The 16,207-nt window shown below is 27.7% G+C and overlaps 1 non-coding gene across 1 annotated transcript; it reads left to right on the top strand.

Annotated features, from left to right (window-relative positions):
- The first annotated feature begins 13,346 nt into the window (after positions 1-13,346).
- Positions 13,347-13,543, top strand: LOC113555326. Its single transcript, XR_003405350.1, has one exon. It is a non-coding gene; the product is annotated as a U2 spliceosomal RNA (small nuclear RNA).
- Positions 13,544-16,207: the final 2,664 nt, after the last annotated feature.

Raw genomic sequence — 16,207 nt, 5'->3', positions numbered from 1 at the left:
TTCTATTTTTTTTATTTTTTTAATGAACTATTAAGTATAATTTAAACCTAGATTGTTAATTACTCATGACAACTTAAACTCTTTAAATAAATATTTACTATTATTCAATAAATTTTAATACAATAAAATAGAATAATAATATTTGATCTGAGAATGCTTAAAAAATGTCTAATATAATGTACTAGTACGTATAAATTTATTTAACTTCTTAATTTTTACTAGTTATTTAACTATAATCCTCAGTGATATGAATAGGAGGAACATATGTTTTTATGTTTATGTGTTTAAAGGTGATAGTTACCTGACCTTCAATTCAATTATTTAAAAAAAAAATGACTGTATCATAAAATTAATTAACAAACAGGCTCATAACAAACATTTATTCACATTTCTCATATTACCATTAATAATATGATCGAGTGCTATTAATTATTATATTTTGTTTTATTTATAATGATTCATGTATAGTATAAACTAATGCTTAAAAAGAAAGTTCAATCAAATTATTTTGCACACAAATCATTTTTGATCATTGATCACTGTTATTAGTTTTTCTTTAATTCAATCTTACTAAATCCATATGTTTTAATTTCATTTATTGCTTTTAATAGTGTCTTTTCTAAACTCTGCGATCAATCTTTGTTTTTAGTATGAGTTTGGTGTTTTAGAAATTAAACATATTTTAATTTTAACTATAATTGACTATTCAATGTATATTTTTAAATTATAAAAAATTAAAACAATAAATTATTGTTTTACATTTATGTAAATTTTTAATTGTATTTTTTCTATTTAATAATTTAGTTAAATGTATTGATAAAAGTTACACAATTTTCTAACTCCAATATTTACAAAACTCGTTTAAATGCTTGTTTTTGAAATCTCATCAACTTATCATCCTAAGATTAAAGTATTAACTAACATATAGGTGGGTTTATTATAAAATTAAAACATGAGAAATAATGTGAAAATGTATAAGTACCAATTACTGACTAGGTGAACATTCTGTTAGGAAAACAAAGATTAAAATAATAATAATAATTTTAACGACTAGGTACTTTCCAATAATATATACTGTAAAATCCTATAGTTTAATAGGATGTTGCGCAAAATGGTATGTGAAAACACTGAAAACTATTACACTTTATAAAATAAAAATCATTGAATCCCATGCATAGTGTATTGACATTTAATTGTTAACTTAAAGACTAAAATGGATTTTTAATTTTTCGGGTATAACGGAAAATAAAAAAATCTAATATGTTGATTATAAAATCTATGTAGAACATATTATTTTCTAAAAGAAAGTAATAAGTATGCTTAACAAATAACTACTAATAATCAAAATATGGGAAAATTGATTTATTCCCTATTACCGCGCATCGCGCATGATGTACCTTCCATTTATTCATTATTGTGAATTGGTAAAATTGGTGATTTACTGATTTGTGTACGATCATAGCGTATGATGTGTGAATGCGTTAATGTATTTACTTATTGACTAATGTTCAATAGTTTAAGTAAAAATGTTTACGAGGTCTGATGTTTGACTTATTTGTAGGTAGGTACCTATTAGGTACACGTGTTGACGTATTGTCAATAATTGTGCAAGTTGAATATGATATAATATTATTTCCTAAATATAACCGCTCACAGATGATGTAGGTAGGTAGGTAGGTAACTAATAATAATATATACTTAAACCTATACGTCATATTGTTATTATTTATTTAATTATTTTAATCCCCAGCGTTGAGTAATAATTGTTTGAATGCCTTCTGCAATGAATTATGAAATATTAGGTACCTACCCATATATACTTTTGTAGACGGGTAATTTGTCTAGCAAATAATAATTCGTATTGAATCACTTTAATTCTAATTGACTATTTAATGGAGGTTAGGTACCTACGCTTAGGTATATTATAACAATAGCGGCTATAGGTTACCTACACTATCGTTAATCTCATCGACATATGAATGCATGACAAATCATTATATATTTAAAATGTAAGACGTAAGTATAGGTAAAGGTAATACTGTTATTATAACGAGCAACGGTTGATAATATTTAAAACGTTTTTTACATTACCTACCTATTATAGTACCTATCTATTTAAACAGGTCGTATTTCCAGTCAAATCGCAACGATCATTTTTTTACAAAAATGCAATTATTATATGTACTTTTTTTTACTCATTAGATTATCGCTAAAATCAAACGATACGAATTTTAGTAAATAGTAAAATAATTAATAAACATTAAATAACCTATCTATTATTAATGAAAAATACATCGTTTCAACCGTTAATGATTAAAACTTCAAAGTCGCACACAAGGGAGAAGGTCGAAGAAGTGTAAAGGCTGATAAATGTGTACGTATCTAATACCTACCTATATAATAATAATAATACATACAAATTTTCGATAGATAATAATAACCTATAATAATTTAGTTATATTTTTTTTACACAATATTTGTTACTATTTTATTACCCGGGTATATGGTCACAAATTAACTATAATATATTTTAAAGGGAACTCGGAGGTTGGGCCACAATAATGTTTCACATATAATATACAAATAGCCAATAAATATAAAGCATTTATTAATTACAGAATAAAAATATATATTTTTTTGGCACGTTATCAACAAACAATATTGAACTATGTAGATATATTGAACCTTGTGTGCAAAAGAAAATCTATAATAATTTAGGTATACAAAATCAAATAATTTATTTTCGAATATTATAACTTTCATTGTAATTATTAAAAAATTGTTATTTTAATCATTACATAGTAGGTACATAAAATACTAAACGTGAATCTTATAGTATATAGGTAACCCAACATCACAAAGGCGCATAAAGTCATTAACTTGATAAATAATTATTACTAACTAGTTTTACTATATCCTTTTTTTTTATATAAACTTAGATCTTAGCCATTGCCGAAACTGATCTTACTGTATCATTTGAAGTTAGATACCTAATTTATTATGTATATTTTGATAAGACATTCGGTCATTTAGGTTAATTTCTTGTGGACTGCAGAAGTATAGTAAATTATTAATTATATATATTTATATGTGTATATAATGTATTAGTATTGGTATATAATTTAAAATCTAAAATTTATTAAAATAAAGTGGATCAATAACCGGATTCAATAAGAAAAATTGTGTAAAATAGTGGCCCAATCACTGGGTCTACCTGTTATAAATTTATAATTTTAGGGGCTCAATTACCGTATGTCTTAGCCTTTTTGAAAAAAGGATCATTACGGCCAGATTACCAATTACCACCGATTCCAAGTAAGATCTTTTTAGGATTGACTAAATTTATTGTAATAACTTATTTGAAAAAAACTATAGAAAGTTGTTACATATATTATTCGGACTTTAGTACAGACATATATTTTATTATAATGATTACATTACTATTTATTATATATTTTTATGACAATATTTTACAGGAAAACTGAAAAATACGGTTTATTGAAAACAAATCAGTAGTCAACCAAGTATGTCCATGGAACTCTTCCAAGTTCTAACTGACAACTGTGCATAAATCGTCATTAATGTTTTAAGCAATGTATAATAATGTATATACTGTTGAGTGGTAGACCTAAGTTGGGTCTACAGTAGTATCTAGAGTTGTAATACAATTAAAAAGGTATACAAATTAAAATTAAAATTATACAGTTATGCAGTGAAATGTGCTTGCGCATATTTTGCCCAACGCATTTTAAAAATATGTATACGTGCCTATACGTATTTATAACTGGTATTTATCAAAATGAAAACTTTCCGTTATTGTTATTATATACCAAAGACACCTACTTATGTATGCACCTACTACTTAAATAATTGACCTATTATAGAATCTATGGTATGATGATAATACGATGAGTATATTATTAAATCTATCCAAAATGTAAATTACTCGTCGTGTAAGTACTACCTATTTATGTATTGAACTAAAAACTTAATCGCGACTATCGACTCTTAAAGTAATTTACTTATATATACGCGTTGTTAATCAAATATATTAGGTTATTATATAGTATTACCCAGGTACACTCGTGGAAATATGATACATAGTCCTTTAAGTCGGTCGATTAATACGCCCCAAGCTGTATATATCATCACTTCATCAGCCGCTGATAAAATTGATTTATTTCAGAGAATTACGACAAGACTGAGAAAATTACCATGATTGCAACGATAATGTATATAGTCGCTTATGAGTATATTATAATAGCAAGTAACAGTAGTATAACTGTTGATACTATTAATACTTATTATACCTATAAAGTTGTGCATAATGGACATAAGCTTTCGTAAGTATGCGCCATTGGCGTACTGCGTGTAGTTAATAAACAATTAATTATAGATATTAAATAATAACGCGTAGCTTGAAGTCCACCATTTTGAAATTATGATTATTTTTCATGGACTGCGCTTTCAGCGGCTAAGTTATATTAAAATCACTTTTTTTTTATGTTTAAAATGTATTTAAACTATTCAACATAAACAATAAGCTTAATTTATAAACTATATGAATTGATGTGCTCACAAATAAATATTTATACGTCTGGGAATTGGCCCTTGAACTTCATTAAAAGATTTCGCAAATCATGTCCAGGGTTAGCAAATAGTTTATAAGAATTTACAAGTGTAAATTATAATAAATACCAGAATGTCAACCCAGAAAGTCCAAATAGGCCTCTATAGTTGACAAGAGTTTGCGAGTAATCAGTCAATTTTTAGAATTCGATGAGTTGTACACTTGTATTTATTGAAGTGTCGTATGGGCATAAAGCGTTGAAAGCTGGTTCAGCCAATTAAATTCCAGGAATGAACTTGCAAACTTTTGCCTATTGGGAAAGTTTAAAAGAAATTTAAACATTTTAATGAAAATCATCACCAGGGGTGGATTTAACAATTTTCCGCCCCTATGTCAAATTAAATTTGCCGCCCCTATCCAAAAAAAACTTACTATTTAATAAAATATCCTCAAATAAATTATTTTTTTCAATACCTTATATGAGTAATATGCAATTATTTTTTTATTTAAGTAAACTAAAAAAAATTCTGACTCAAATATAACATCTTTTGTTTATTTTTTTAAAGTAACAATATTTATAAGAACAACATAATTATAAAAACATAATTTAATTAATATAATAAAAATAATTAATTATTTTAATTAATTTAATACATTTTATTTAATTTTAATATTTAAATTTTTAATTCATAGGTAATTTTTGCTGTTGTTACAGGTTTTTTTCTAGATTTAATTCTTGAAACAATAATGTCTTCATACTTTAATGATGACGTTAAATCACTTTCTATAGTTAATATGGCCAAGGAATTTAATCTTTCTTGCGACATAGTTGATCGTAAATAATTTTTCATTCTTTTTAACACCGAAAACGAATGTTACAATTAGTAGCTGGTATTGAGACAAATATTCGAAGGGCAATTTCAATATTTGGATATAGATCCTCCATATTACGTTCATAAATTACAAGAAATAGTAATAATGGTGTAATTTTCTTTTTATTAAAACTTGTAATTTGATGAGAACGAAAATGTAGTAGTTTATTAATAAATTATGTACCTAATTTTACAAAATTAAAATAAATATTCAACATAATTTTGCCGCTCTATGCGGCCGAATAGTTTGCAGTGCCTTAAATCCGCTCCTGCTCATCGCAGTTTGTTGCAACAATTATTTTTTGGAAAATAATGACAATTTTTCAATTACCAAATACAAGTTAAGGATGTAAAAAAAAGATTGTTTTTAGGAAAAAACATGAGTCAAATAAATATAAAAACCGTCAATAAATTCGACATTTCAAAAACTCGTTTAGTTTGGTTTTTATTGGCATCAAATCATTTATAACAATACTATAAATTAGGTTTAATATTATTTTATTCTCCTTCTTCTTCTGGCCTTCTGTTGGCGTTTACTATCAGAGTACTCTGATGTACTCTCAGAGTTTTCGCCGCCATCACAATTTCCTTCTGCTTCACTTTATCTTAAACTACCGTCTATGTTCTTGCACATCTAATTTATTGAGATAAAGAATTATCTTATTATGTATATTATAAATTATTATAATAATTCAATAAGTACCTGTTAAATTAAAAATTAAAACCGTTAAACTGATTATTATTTTAGGTTCTGTACGAAAGATATACATATGTATATAATAATATAGGTACATAATATATATTTTACACAGTTGCGCTCAACGTTTGGTATACCTATCTAATACGATATACAAACTATTATTACGTTATGGCAATTAGACACGAAATAAAATATAGTTATATTGACTTATCTTTCAAAATTTTTACAATCGTATACAATTTTTTCGTAATTTTAATGATGGTATATTTTCTCACCAAAATACCTTAGATCATTAGAGTACTATCCTGTTTATTTTTTAAAGAGATTTGCCATTTGTACATAATTATCGGTTCAATTCTTCTGAGGTTTTATGCCTATGTATAGTCGTATAGATATTATCTATAATAAATAATAATTAATAATTATAGCTATAAAATAGCTGCATACAAGTCATATTAATCCTTTGCTTGGATGTTTGTTATAGCACATCGATTGTTCCAGATAATACAATACGGCAATATTACATTATCGGAAACCGATCAATGCTGTATTAGACTGCGGGAAGAGGGAGTTGCTTATACACATAACAATATAATATACATGATTATGTATACAAATAACTACACATAATATAATAATATTATGTCGATTATTACATACCTATATGATATATATTTATATGATAGTACGTAGGTATATATAATATATATGTGACGGCGGTTCGTGTAAAATATGTAAAAAACGCATAGTATTATTTTATCGTCCACGTATATTTAAAATCAATATTTATGTTGGAAGTTTTGGACTGTTGGGTAAGAAAAATACAACCATGGTATCCACGACGAGAGTGCAAGAGCTGCATAATATACTATTATACAATTTTGTATATACGTACCTATATTATACCAATAAACGCGTTGATAGATAATATGTAGGTAGGATAATTTCGTGATACATGTATTTGCTATTATTAGTCGTATAATTATATTATACAATATACGTATATTATTGGTACTTATACGTCTGTATCAATTACTGTTCATAATAATGCGTCCGATAGAACTAAAGGAGAGAGAGGCTTTTCGCGAGTGGCGTGAATCGCGAGAACTGATGCAACTCATCAGATGACGGATTCTGGTCGATGATATACCGATTACGTGACGGCAGTGGAGTATTGGAGTATGTCATTTTATATCAATTTAATCTAATTTATAATAAATAATAATATAATGCGTACCAGCGTACCCAAATCACACAATGGCGACGACCTTGACTTGCCGATGTACCTATCTTAAAATTCGTAAAATTCTGAGAGTGAGTGCGCGACCTTCATTTAACATTGATGACATAATATAATAATAATATCGCGTAATAATAATATTATATTAAATATTGAACTTAAATCCTACGGATACGACGGATCGAACATGAAATACCTGCGGTAACCGAATGATTCATCAATGAGGGTCACCGAAATTTCACGTTGCAAAACTACAATTGTGTGTGTGAGGGGGGAGGAGGAGATAGTTTTGTGTCATGAACCTTACGCAATTCACTACACCAAACCATTTCTATAACGCAAAATTTGAACCACCACTATATTAATATAAAGCTAGGAAAAAGCGCACTTTAAATAACCTACTTGTCATTTTTAAACATTTTAATTAAAGTGTATTAAAAGACGAAGGATTTGGTTTTACATCCTTAAAAAATCCTTTGTAATTACAAGTACTCGGCACTGTAGAGTCAAAAGAAGTACTGTACATTAGTCCCAATTCTATGCTCAGCCAAAATGTTGCTTTAGGTAGGTCGTAGGTGTATTGTATTTTTATAGCATTTTAGTTTTTTTACGCTTTATCCATAATAAGATGTTTTATAATTTAGCCATTATAATTTATAACTTATAAGCTATGCAGATATCTATAGATAGTAAATTATATTGATGACTACAGGTTCGTGTAGGATTTGTATCATGAATAAAATATCAAACAAAAATGCCGTATTTTTTTGTTTCGTAACTTGATTATTGAAAAGAAATAAACGCATTTACTTATACACATATTTTACATTATAAGTGCAACACGCTCTTACAGGGTGGATATGAAAATATTTTAAAGAACGATTTAAGACCATCAAAGTTCCGTCCTAATATTTAATATTTATTTATATCCATCTGGCCATATTTAATATTTCTATATCTAAATTTGACTGAACATAATAAAATGTATATCAGGTATGTTTGTCCTATCTTATCGACATCTCGCTATTTATTATTGTGTTATACATAATTTTTATTTATCTTTTTTACGTGTTTTGACATATCTACTCACATTTAACGTATATAATCATATTGCAAAAATAATGCAATTAAAGTCTTAATAAATGTATTGTTAATATGGGTTATAATTTTGAAAATCTATAAATCTGTTGTCCTTATAACATGGTACTTATAAAATGTATACACATACTCGTACGTTTTTCCTTTATATTTGAATTATTTACAATTTTAAAATATAATTCAATGAAACTATTTAGACTAGAAATTAAACATCATAAAACTATTGTGACAAGTTAATAATAATATAATAATTGATTGATTACTATATTATTATTATACTTGGTATTTATAAGAATTCAAATATAATTGCACGCAAAAATAATAAAATTTATTATGTTGGTATGTAAATAAATGTTATTATATAATATGTAACTATATATAAATGTATGACACTTATTTTATTTCAGAAATTGAAAATGTAGACGCAGTATTATTATAGCATAGCCAATATAGTTATGTGACCCGCGATACGGTAGTGCCTCCGAATTGCACGCCAAAAAATAAAATACTACATTATACTTACTAAAATTATAATATATGTAAATATATTTTCAAACAATTAGGTAATATAAAGTGGGGAGGAAAATGTTGTTTTTTAAAAAATTATAAAAGTACAAAAAAAAAAAGAATTTTAAATGCATGTACCATCATCATGCATAATTGTAAGAAAAGTTGTATAGGGCAGTAAATCCAGACAGATCCCTTTAAGGAATGGCGCATCAATTAGGTCTTTAATTTTTTTGGCATGTAAATCAAATGTAGCTAGGTAAGCTAACCTCAGGTTTTGTCAACTTATTTTCAAAGTGGACCTCCAAACGTTATTATGTTTTTTGACCATCATGGCATCCGTCCCTCCTTACGATCTTAATTTGGCACTGCTAAAATAGCTGTCGAACAAAATTTTATTAAAAGCAAAGTGAAGTATTTGTATTCTGTATAATATTATCATAGCTAATAATGGGAAACCGCACGATGTACACCTTCTGCTGCAGTGAATAGTACGAGTGTGGTATGCACAGGTAATTGAACTTCAGTCGGAGCAGAAATGGTCGGGAGTTTACGATCGATTAAAAATGTTTATTGAAGTAACTAGGTATAGATATACATTTTCTGCATGCCGTATATATTATTATATGGACACACACTATACCTGTTGTAGAAAATCTCTCGATCGGAAACGGGATTTTGTGATTTACAACCGATGTTAGGGGGAACGGTGCGAAATCGCAATTCGCATTTGAATAATATTCAAATTCGCACGACTACTCTCCTCCCGCTAAATTATCGTATACTGGTCACGGGCCACAGCAGTACCTACATTTTATATTATACACATACATAAATTCATCCTATACCTATATAATATGATAATTTATACGATTTTACTAGTCGTCGCAAGTTTTGACTACGTATAATAGTAAATTACGTTGTATACGATAATATTATATTATACCATTCAGGTCCGGTTTCCGGGAAATCCCCGAGAACTTATCGTTATATTGAAAATATTTAAATATTATGGTGTATTGGTGTATGTGAATTTTAAAACGTTCACTTCTGTATAAATTGTAATTAATAATAATAAATAATTATTACTATGACGTTTTATTCAGCGATATAATATAATATTATAATTCACGATCAGCATACGTTTTACGCTTGAATTGATGTTTAATATTTAAGTACCTATAGCCTATAGGCTATAATATACATTACACGCGTGCAGCGTGTACTTACTAATTGATGATATAAAATTCAATATTTTGATTTTTAATTAACTATTGAAGTTTAAAATTAGCTAAATTCCGATGATTCAAATTTATTCGGTAACATTATACAATTAATTGTTACATGAACATTTTTGAATTTATTAAAGGTTGTTTCTTTTGTGTCTTGTTGTAATTGTTTTTTATTTGTGTATGGATAATGTGTAATTCTGGAATGCCAATTTTAGTTTTATATAAATAAATTAATCATTCTTATTTTTTTGTCGTTTAGCACATAAAAAATATCTAGGTATGTAATTTATGTATTAATTATATTATTAGTCACTTGAACGAGTTTTTACGTTTCAAAACGCTAAACTTTATGGAAAAATATTTAAAGGCGGTTGTTATTTAACTTATTTAAGAAAAAAGTAATATTACGCATACTAAAAAAAATCATGGTTATGTATATTATACTAAGTAAAAATGTATAACAATACTACATATAATGAAAAAAATAAATAAATTGAAATTATATAGTTCTGGGTAAAAGTGCCTTTAATCAATCAGCGTTTACACACTGAATAATATATGCTATAATATGGTTACTGGTTGATCTCGCGACGTATTTTGTGTGTACACCATGGATATGTATAGGTATACAGATGGGTAATAAAAAAAGCAATCACCGGTTCAGACGTTCAGTATACACTATACTGCAATTTGCAAGTATACATAAAAGTATATTTTTTTGTAAGTGTATGGCTATGACGACCATCGAGTATACTGGGCCATGGAAAATCGTAGAGGCCTGAAGAGGAGTACAAGAGCAACTGCTGCAGTAAAGTTTAAAATAATATTACAATCGGTTGGTCATTTCGTTTAATAACAATTATTATAAAATATATTATGTTATTTGTTCTCAATTTTTTTTGCTCATAGAGTCCTTACCTAAGTTGCTAAAAATGTAAGGCGCCCAAAAAGTAAAAACATAAATTACAAGGAAAAATTATAATAAATGATAAATAATTATGCTCAGCATAATGCAACCTAAATAATGTTGAACTTGGATGAGTCCACGGAGCCACATAATCATTCTCATAGAACCCTAATAAGGTTTTACGGAGCACAGTCTGAGAACCGCTGAATTAGATCTTCACTTTTTATGTATGTGAACTCAGATACAATGTATAACATCTTATTTAACTTATGATATTTATTCTCAACTGTCTTTATTTATATATATACACACAACACACATACACCTATATAGCCATATATAATATAAAAAAATTATAGATATATGTATGTGTGATGGTACTCTAAATTGGCGCTGATCCGAAGTTATTTAATATAGTACATAAAAACATAATTAAAACTGGTCTTGCATTGCTGAAATAGCGATAATTATGTATTACCGCATCACAGGCTGCGGATAAATCAAAATTATATACACGTTGATAATTATGCATAATTTTTTTACATACAATTCACCCTATCCGATTTTGTAATATTATTTATACATCAATATATAGTATGTTTCCTTTTATAATAAATAACAATAATACAATAATAACTTAAGTATTTACCTATAGACTATAATCATTGATTATAAATACTAGTAATTAATGAATGGGTGACTTAATGTTGAATTGAGAATTAAGAAAACTTAAATTATATATAATATTGTTATATTGTTTTTGAGTGGATAAATTCGTGGATATTACTATATACACTCCCGTAGTACTTCCTCATAGCATGGTATATACGCAATTATTCTTTAAAATGTTTAGTATTGTCGTCGAGATGTTTCTATAAAAATTTAAAAATAAAACCAAATCACCCCAACGGAACGATAAAAATACCATTTTATAATTTATAAGCTCAGGTTATATATTTTTCAGGACCTATGGACCTAATCTTTCTTTAGTGAGCGTTCAATTGTAATCAATGTAACTTTGCCGACCATCATAAATTATAGTCTCACACCAGTACCTACACGGTGATTATAATACAGATATTTGTTTATCCATCTACAGACATTTTTCGTATACCTATCGATTGGTAAACATTATAATTAATAAACATTGTCACATAAAATATAATGGAACATTATCTCCCTGCGCACCCCTCCCCCCACCATTCGAGCACTGCTAATGATCAATGTAATCAATACAAAATTATATTCCAAACTAAACGATTTTCGTGAATAATACTACCTATTCTAACATATATTTTCAAACTTGTAATAAACTTTCGTTATTATTACTTCATACGAAATGTAAGGAAGAAACTTAAATAAAGTGACAAAATCAAAGGACTGGGGGGCCTCGTTAGTTTCTGAGGTAAATGAGTCATCAGTCATCACTCATCATCTTTAATTGGGTTTTAATAATTAAAATATAATTAAAAATAATTTTAAAAACGAATTAAAAAAGGCGCAAATAGGCAAACGTGTCTAGATATTAGGATATAAAATAAATAAATACAAGTACTTAGGTACAACTAAAATATAATAAAAATAATATTGACATAGGGATTTTTTCAGGACTATATTATAATAAACTGTTTATTAGCTAGTTGTCTTAGACGAAAGTCGTTGTTAGGAAACTAAATTTATACACGATACAGAAGATAATATAATTTGTTATATTGTAGCGTTGTTATTTTTTAATATAATTTTCAATAAAGAAATTATTGTTACAAAAAAAAAACAAAACAAACGATAATACACACAAAATTAATCCCGTATCGTATCATTTTTTTGCTATATTTAGCATCAAAATTGCATAATTTATAATTATAATATATATAATATTTATATTATTATATATTATTATTATTATTATTATTATTTATTAATTAACGTCCAGTATATACAAATTGATTATGTAGTACGACCGGTAGATGGCGCGTACAAACTCATCGTTTTCGTACTTACAACGACGATCACAATTTACTTTGAGTAAAGCGTTAACGACATTATACCGTCGTTATTAAAATAAATTATTATAGTACTAATTATAACAGAGTCGTAGTTAATGATACTATTTGTATCCAAAAAAAAACACTAATCACGCGTTAACGACTATACGTTTGCACCTCCACACGTCAGACGCGTGAGTTGTTTTACATAGTTTAATGTTTTATATAATCAGCTATCGCTTCTCGGCCTAATGGCTAAGATCAAAAGTGTAGAATCTGTTCTTATCAGCTTAACATCTGGTAAATCACTTATATAGTGGTTCAAATGTTAATCTAATTTTTTGACTGTTTGTGGAGACAAGGGGCTGCTTGCTCCTACTCCACAGCGGGTTGGTCCGGTGTTGCAGTACTTTCGGGATCGACCCATATACCTACTTAGCTAAGGGAATGTGTATACATTCTGTTATATATTCAAATTCGCTATAGATAAAATTTAACCTTCACCAATGTTAAACATAAGACTAATGAGCATATTATGACCGACTATTTGTCCCATAGAGCCTAGACTACGAGTCAGTCAAACTGCTTGTTCTTACCATAACATTATTCTAAAACATTAAAACCAATAGAATCAGCTCTACGATTGACGGCTTTATTTAAGTAATGAATTAATTATTTAGATTATAAATTTATCATACATATTTTGATAATAGGTCAAACTTCTTTATACGTCGGTATTTTAATTTTAAAATTCTCAAAATTCACTTAAAGTTTTTCGAAAGTCAATAAATTAAGTTCTTTAGAGTTTAGATATATTCTTACTGATTTAATAATTAGGTAAATTATTCCTTACTATTTAAAAAGCTAACATCACAAAATTGGTTTTTCCGAACCTAGATTTGTCATGATATGCGTTTGTATGAAAAAAAAATATATATCATTTATACCTAATGGCTAATAAATCTTGTTATATTATCGATAATTAAATGTTTATATGTTTCACAGTAATACCGCTGTTTATTTTTCTTATATTTAATTGAATTTTTGACGTTTTTATTAAAGTTCTTATAATTTTTATTTGTAAATTGTTTTTATTTTCAACAACGGTGTTTTTGGCATATTATTGTTATTCTATTACCAATATGAACTAGTTAAATTAGCATAAATGAATTAGTATACGCCACGTATCGAATTTTTATCCAATCGCTCACCTATATTTTGTTAAGTATTATATTGGTGTATGTAAATATATTATGAGAGCGACCTATTAGAAATAATTGATCGTTAGTATTCAAACAAAACGAGTTGTTTTACTTAATATTACTCATACAAAACGAATTTAATATAATTCGCGTATACGCGTTGTTACAACATTTTGTATTAGATATCACCATTCGTTTTAATTAACTTCTCAGTGCTCATATAATATATCTACGACCTACTACGTACATCTATAGAAATACAGTACGACCAGTACGTAAAGTATTATCTGTTCTGTCTTCTGTGTCCTGTGGTACAGGTAGCCGAGTAGCCGACAATGTTATTAATTACACAATTCTTGATTATCTAACATATAATACGACATATTTTTTTGTGGGTAAATCCTTATGTTTTTTTTTTATTTATACATTTAGACTTCAATAGCAATGGTTATTAGCCTGTCATATGGTTTTATTATTTGTGCTTATTTAAATTTTATATAATATTAGTTTTACAATGGAAAATTACAATAAGGAGGTGGGTAAGTGCTCCGTCTTGTTCCCTCTAAGTGAGCGTCTATGGGTTAGGTATAGATATTATTATCAAGAAAAATTATTCGTTACTTACAAATTTAAAGCTAAAATCCGGTATTTATTTTTAAATTATTTAACAGCTATTTTGATCGATTGATTTTTGTAGGTTTTGTTGAATAGATATTTATTTGACTTTTTTATGTAACCATGTAGCCATGTAGGATTTCGTCTACGTGTGATTTATTTACTACTTTATAGATTCACGTTAAAATAATTGACCTGAAATATAATATCTGTCTAACCCGTTGATCGATGACATTAATGGCGAATCGGTCATCGTTGGGTGTCGTTTTTTAATGCTTGCTCGAACATACTATTTTAGGTACATAATGATAATATACTTAATAGTAATATATTATATGCGCTTGTAGTCTGTAGGCTATCATATAAAGATTTTAGATTTACCTGCCTGGGTATCTATTATAAATACTATACTTAGTACCCAATTATTAGTAATTGAAAATTAAATACTATTTCGTTTTAAAGTTTTAAAATTATTGTAGATACTTATGCCGAGTTACATAATCAAACATTTAATACTTAATCAATCAATATACCTAGCGAGTAACCAAGTTGATAATTAGCCAATAGACAATTATTGTCTCTTAAACAAGATTTAGTGGCTCTCAATTGGTCCATTAAATATGAATAAACCATTAAATTAATCATTCTTTTACGCGTCTATTTATTTATAATTTAAAATGAAATCCATAATGCGATAACAAATAAAATCTATATACAAGCATTATGATACCTGACAGATGAACAGCAGTACAGGCAGTACAGCACTGAACAATAATAATTAATAGTGCTTAGAAACGTCAAAACATGTTTTACGTGTGTCATACGATCCAACGCGTCGACGCGTGTAAATACAATATTTGTACAACTGCCCTAAAGGTTTTTTACCGATAATTATTATGTTAGGTATCAAAATGGAATGCTCAAGCTGTAACAATAGTTCAGTACATGGTTATGTACTCTTCTCGTCCGAGATCCAAACAGTACCTATACGATTGCCTGTCTACATGAACTAACCAATGCTAACTATATTAACTATTAACGCTCTGTAAAATTGTGAACATATCATTTTTGTGTAAACCAACGTCAATAATCCATGCGAAAACGTTATCTCAAACCACAATAGGCTACGTAATTGGCGCCGGCGTTATCACACGTCGTCGCTGCTCTCGGCGGCTTATCAGTAAGTTATCACATCCTATCAGCAAACAATTTGTTTTGATCGGCCTAGTTGCGTTTATTTTCATGGGACTTATTTTTTTGTGCTATCGTACTGACGCCG

This window comes from Rhopalosiphum maidis, chromosome 2 (genome assembly GCF_003676215.2).
Source record: "Rhopalosiphum maidis isolate BTI-1 chromosome 2, ASM367621v3, whole genome shotgun sequence".
NCBI classification, from domain to species: domain Eukaryota; kingdom Metazoa; phylum Arthropoda; class Insecta; order Hemiptera; family Aphididae; genus Rhopalosiphum; species Rhopalosiphum maidis.
Note: the sequence above shows the minus strand (reverse complement) of the source record. Positions and strands in the feature narration are given on the sequence as shown.